General features: G+C 39.2%; 1 protein-coding gene across 1 annotated transcript in view; it reads left to right on the top strand.

Moving 5' to 3' along the window:
• Positions 1 to 5,737: 5,737 nt before the first annotated feature.
• znf407 (zinc finger protein 407) overlaps positions 5,738 to 6,000 on the top strand; it is a 179,549-nt gene continuing 179,286 nt past the window's right edge. The window contains exon 1 of the mRNA XM_055042037.1: positions 5,738 to 5,836. The gene's annotated coding sequence lies outside the window, so the exon portion shown is untranslated. The remainder of the gene's footprint in view (positions 5,837 to 6,000) is intronic.

Raw genomic sequence — 6,000 nt, 5'->3', positions numbered from 1 at the left:
ATGAAGATTAATATGCATTTACCTTACTTCCTGTTTTCTTTTGCACCAAAGGAAACAGGAAGTAAAGTATTGGTAGCTAAGCGCTTCGCATTTAAAAACTGCTCCATTACTTTAATACTGTAGAAATAAATGTACAGTGTTTGTTCCTCTAACCACAATCATGTACATCTTTGTGTTGGGATCTCACGTTTTCTTTTTCTTTTCACAAAGTCCAGTAAAAAGAAACAAACTCTTTTCACGTAAGTCACAAATTTGGTGACGTCTGAATGAAGTGAAGTCTGGATTCTGTTTAGCGCTGTCATAGTAAAACGGGTTGAGTGGAAGTGATTATCATGTGTCCGGCACCATGTATGCCTAACAACTTGTATCTGTGATGTGACAAAACATAAATAAGGGGCTTACCAAGTCCCAAGAAACTGGATTTGTATTCTGTTGTACGCGCTTTGCTTTTCTGAATCATCAGAAAAAGGGAATTCCGAGAAAAAGGAAAGCGACAAATTGAATCCACTATGCTCCACCCTGCGGTGTTTACATGCCATTTTTAAGCAAACATGTTTTGGAGACAGTTGCTTCTGCTTTTTACTTTTACACACACACACAAACACGCACACATGATCTCCCCAGGTGATAGCCGCAGCTTGGCCTGATGCACTATGAGGTAATGATTCCAGCAAGGACGGAGAGCTGTGAGAGGGAGCGACGGGGGCGTGCGAGGGTTGAGATGGACCTTTTAGTATCTTGCAGCTGTGGGTCCTGCACGTGTTGTTGTATATGTTGTCAGAGCACCAAGCAGTTTCCCCTACGAATGTGTCATCAGATTGTTTCGACCCAGACGCGCCCCGTAAACACAGAACAGAAGGTGGGATTTTAATTAATCATCAAAAACTCTGGATGTGCGTTTTTGCTCCTTAGTTGCTTCGGGAGTTTTGTTTCTCCCCAAATGTTTCTTTGCCAGGTGAAGCCACTGTCACCAAAGACAGAGAGAGGGTACTTTAAAAAAATCCCTCTCTTTCCTTTCAGTTTAATTTCACTCTAATCCGCTGCACTTATTCCATTTAAGATCCTTTGATAGTAAGATGGCTTCATTCAGGCCCAGCAGAAACCCGAGCCATGTTTCAGCCAGTGTTTTTGGCTCTGATCGGCCGGAGAAAATGTCAGACGTTGACTGGCAGGGATTTAGATGCTAGTCTGACGGAATGTCACCGACATGCCATCCACTTGTGGCTGTGTTTACTACAGTTGGGAGAAATCTGCAAAATGAGCTATAAGGGAACCCACGCATTAACAAACTTCAACAAATCAGCTAGAGAAAACAAAAGAAACCAACATTCGTACAAAGAACAGGTCCAACTCCGGACATGCAAATGTTTATACTTCTTTCACCCGACTCTGTTGGGTTTTTGTGTAGTAGACCAACACAAGGTAGCGTACAACTGCAGAAAACATTTTTTTGCAACATTTAAAAAGGGAAGAAAATTCTGAAAATGTGGGATTCTTTTCATTTTAAGAGCAAGAAAAATTGGGAACAGACCAGGGAGAACTTTGATGCGTAACTCGTAAGATATGACCAATTACCTACAATTACAGGCAGAGCAAGGAAAACATTGAGCCGAAAAGCAGCTGGAAGATCCTTGGTAACTCTGGAGATGTTGCTAAAAATCTGTTGCTTGGAAAACTATTAGTGCTTTACTCCACGAACCTGGCCTCTGATGGACGAGAGGCCTGAGGAGAAAAACTTTTTAAAAAGTTTGTCATAATCTCCATGGAGGGTACGGCAGACATATAGGAGAAGTTGCTCTGGTCAGATGATGCCAGGATTGAACTGTCGCCCTACAAGTACAAAAAAAACAGTGCGGACTAAGCCTCACAATAAATCTGTGGGGATGCAATTCTTCAGCTGCGGCGAGGCAGATGGTCAAATGGGATGATGGCTCCAGTTAAATTCAAGGCAACCCTGGGAGAAAATCTGCTGGAGGCAACAACGCACTGGGGTGGAGGCTCGCCGACTGTCGAGATCCAGCCATTCGCAATCAACGTTCCGTAACCTTTAGATGGGTCTCACCTTCAGAGCACTCAGATGTAAAAGCTACCGGATACTTGTGTCTTCAAAACTGGAGTTGAACACTCCTTGTTTCAATCAAGGCCTAGTTAAGTTGCATGTGGTAAGTGGCCTGTGGTATATGTACTACACCAGCGGTGTGTCCGTATGCGCTCCTCAAGGGGCTGGAGATCTACATGCCTGAGATGTGTCCCTGTTCCAACGCAGCTGATTCGAATAAGCTCCTCGGCATGGCGTCCGGTTCTCCAGGAGCCTGCTCATGGTCCGTTCATTTGATTCAGGTGTGTCAAACTAACAGCATTTGCTCTGCGACAATTAGCCTCTCAGCAGATCATTTTTGAAAAAAAAAAGTATTTAGAGGCAGTTTCACCTAGCAACAGACACACACAGTGTGCAGCTGTGGCCTCGAGACAGCCAGCGTGTTGGAGAGTGGTCCCATTGCGCCCTCTGGTGGGCGGAACTTAACTTTAAAACGCCTTGTCGGGAATTGGCAGCAATTTTTTTTTTCTAGTATTGAATAATTTCTCTAAACGTTCTTAATTAAATCAACCAAGACAAATTTATTGCTAAGTTTCTTTATTCCAAATAAGGTCACAATTATTGACCTTATTTGTATATGCAGACCTATATATAAGGCACCAAAACTGTCTAAATCTATTTATAACCACATGCTTTTGGTAGGCCTCTGCACAAATAAGACTGGATATTTGGCCTCCCTTCTTACCAGGAATAATTGACCTTATTTCAGGTGATTGATTTGTTTGCATTGACTGGAACCTCAGTCCGTCAGTCTGAAGTCATTACCCTTCCAGGATAACGTTAACATTTGCAGTCATTTAAAAATAGAGACTTGAGTTTTGGATCATATTCCCATGTCCATGTTTAAGCCATCATGAAAGGTGGATCGTTTCGACGTAGCCTTCAATATTCCACCTCGAATGCTCCAAAGGCAGCTGTTGTCACCAAAGCCAAGCAGCTCATTCTTTGTCCGATCTGATCATAAAACTTTTATTATGCAAAACATTTTTCCCAAATTCACTCAAACTGATGATGATGGGATATAAACTCGAGCAGCGCTCTAGCGGCATTTATGACGTTATACACATGAGGAAGAGATTTAGCTACTTTATTGTCGTTGCACCAACACACGACAGTAAATCTGGTGACGTCGTGTTGTCACTCGGCTGCTGCAGTAACCAAGTGACATTATGCCATTATGGACATGGCGAACTTGTATGGGTTGATTCAAAGTTAAGATTAGCCTGACTGCTGAAGGCCCTTCCATCCGAGACATGTGCTTCCAGTTTATCTGTCCGATTGAACTGCCTGGTTTCAGGTCACTTGTCGTAACTTAATAGCGCAATATGGATGATTAACGTGTAATTTCATCCTACCCCAGGGCACACATGCGAACTAAAATCGGACAAACTGCAGTTCAGAGTTTTTAAATGTCGCATACGATTTCAACCTTTCACCCCTTTTAGTCAGATATGTTTTTGTGTCCTGGTGTTTCGCACCCTGATTCACTATTGTAGCTTCCTGTAAGCCTGTTATGGAGCTGCAACATTATTATTACCATCTGTGCTTTTCTTACTGTATGCAGTTCTACCCAGCACTGTGAAAATACCTATTAAACATAAACAAATGGACAAACATTCATTCATTTGACACATGATTAGTTGTGTTAAAAATAAAACTGAAACAATGGAAATAGTTTTACCTTGAACTGTGGTGAGGTTTAGGTCTGATTTAACTATAAAAGACAAAAATGTTTCAGCCTAATTTATTTAGCCCAAATGGTAGTTTTTATGTTGTTTGTGAAGTTTTGAGCAAATGTTTGGTCTAATTTGTGACCCAATTATATTGTGTTAAAGAAGATACAAACATCATCATTCTGTATAAGCTGCCATTTTTGGACTAATCAGAGTTCACTGACCCTGCCACAAAGCATGAAAAATATGTGTTATTTTAATGACTTTTCACATTGTTGGCTTACAACAATTGTGTTTTATCTGCCGTGTAAGAGAAGGCTCGCTTGACTGTTCAAACTTCCACCGAAGAATTGGCCGGAAAGTCAAAAGTTGTATTTATTTACAATATGCAATTATGATACTAAAACGATCTGAGTCAGATTGTTTTCAAGCCTGCAGCTTTTAGAGTGAAAATGTTGAATTTCCTTTTTATCTGAAAATTGATCGGTGGAAGCAAATTAATCTATTCTGAATGGCTGAAAAGCAAAGTCTTTGTAGGATTAAGGAACCAATTTGAAATGTACTTAGAAACATAACTATCTAGTTTTTATTTCCTGCTTCTCTGTGGGATTTAACTTGAATAAGATAAACAAAGATAAATATCAAAATTCAAGAGATTCAAATTCAAATTTCAATGACTCAAAGAGCACCCACCAAAGTCTTCCTCTTTTCAAAGTTAACTAATGGGGAAAAAATAATGATAAATCCTGGTGAAAAATGGAAAACGAGGCAGGAGGCCAGTTGTGTTTCAAACCATCCATGTCATATAAATTTGACTGTGACAAATTAAAGCGAATTACTGCAAAAAAAATAAATAAAATTTGTTCATTTGGGGTCGGTATGATTTATCACCTCCTGACTCGTTGGGCTGCTTAATCAATTAATGCACACGAATTAATCCATCTTAAGCATTTCCATAAAGCTAATGCTGGGTGTCACATGGAAGTGGTGATTCATCAAGGGTTGACCATCTGAAGGAAAGAAAAAAAAAAAGTAAACAGGCAGTGAGAGGGTTTCTTCCTCACACACAAAGTGTTTCTGTGTAGCACACAAACTAAAATTTAGTGTTAAGCATTGCAGAGTCATCCCTTGTTTTGTTTGTGTTTATTTTTTTTTACTCTCGTTTTAAAATCTTACAGACAGAAGCATCTCTTTAGCACAGGTAAAAAAATTTTTTTTTATAGAAAACTGGAATCACATACACTGCATAAGAAGGGATAAAAACCTTTCTTCCATTTGTTGATATGTATTCAGTCTAAGCATTCTCTGTTTTAGAGGTGATTTAGAATGACCAAAATGATCATTTATTTAGCCTCAAAATCATGACTGAAGTCATTGTTTTTCTTCAAATTTCAAAGTTTACATGTTTTGGCATTACTATGATATGATATATCATTTTGTGCTACACTATGGAATAATACATCATTTATTAAAAAAAATAATAATGAAAAGAAATGGATAGAAAAGAAAAATAGATATTTTTGGTCCATCTAATGGATGACAAAGAAGGTATTGTAAATTTTATTGAATTCCAAGTGAATGACAAAAAAATGTCCTGGGTTGTTGTTGCTCATTGTATTTATCATGCTCTAAATCTTTGAGAACAAGGTTTAATTAATACAGTAATAGGTGTGCATTTTGGCAGACAGAAAGTCAAAATCAAAATGTTCTTAGAAAAAAAAACCTTAAAATCTAGCTAGAACACAGTTAATGGGTGTTTGTCAACAGAAAAAAAACTGTTAAGCATAGGTTTAGAATGCAAAATAAATAGATCAATTTAAAAAAATCTATGTATTTATACGTTAAAATGCAAAGTCCTTTTGCGCTAAATTGTTTTGAGAGGTTTTAACGGGCATCTTTATTCAATATTCCCACGGTGCTAAAATGAATCATGTGGTCCACCAGCTGATGTAGAAAAAACCCGGGGACAACAAGGCCGCCTGTGACGCACCGCTCACGCTACGGTACGCCATTTGTGACTAGCAGCAAAAAAGCGCGCACCGTGGACACACTCACCTAACAAGGGGTAAGTCCGCTTGATTTATGCAACTGAGTCCATATTTTTACTCAAGCTGCGTTTAAATTGGCGACCTTTATATATATACAGTGTTTTAACGTGCTGTTCAGACTATATGGGTGACTAATTCAGAGGTCGACGTTAGCCTCCTTTTTGGGCCTCTGTGCTGCCGT

The sequence above is a fragment of the Poeciliopsis prolifica genome, unplaced genomic scaffold, assembly GCF_027474105.1.
Source record: "Poeciliopsis prolifica strain line A6 unplaced genomic scaffold, Auburn_PproV2 SCAFFOLD017, whole genome shotgun sequence".
Taxonomy (NCBI): Eukaryota; Metazoa; Chordata; class Actinopteri; order Cyprinodontiformes; family Poeciliidae; genus Poeciliopsis; species Poeciliopsis prolifica.
This window is presented reverse-complemented; position numbering and strand designations above follow the sequence as displayed.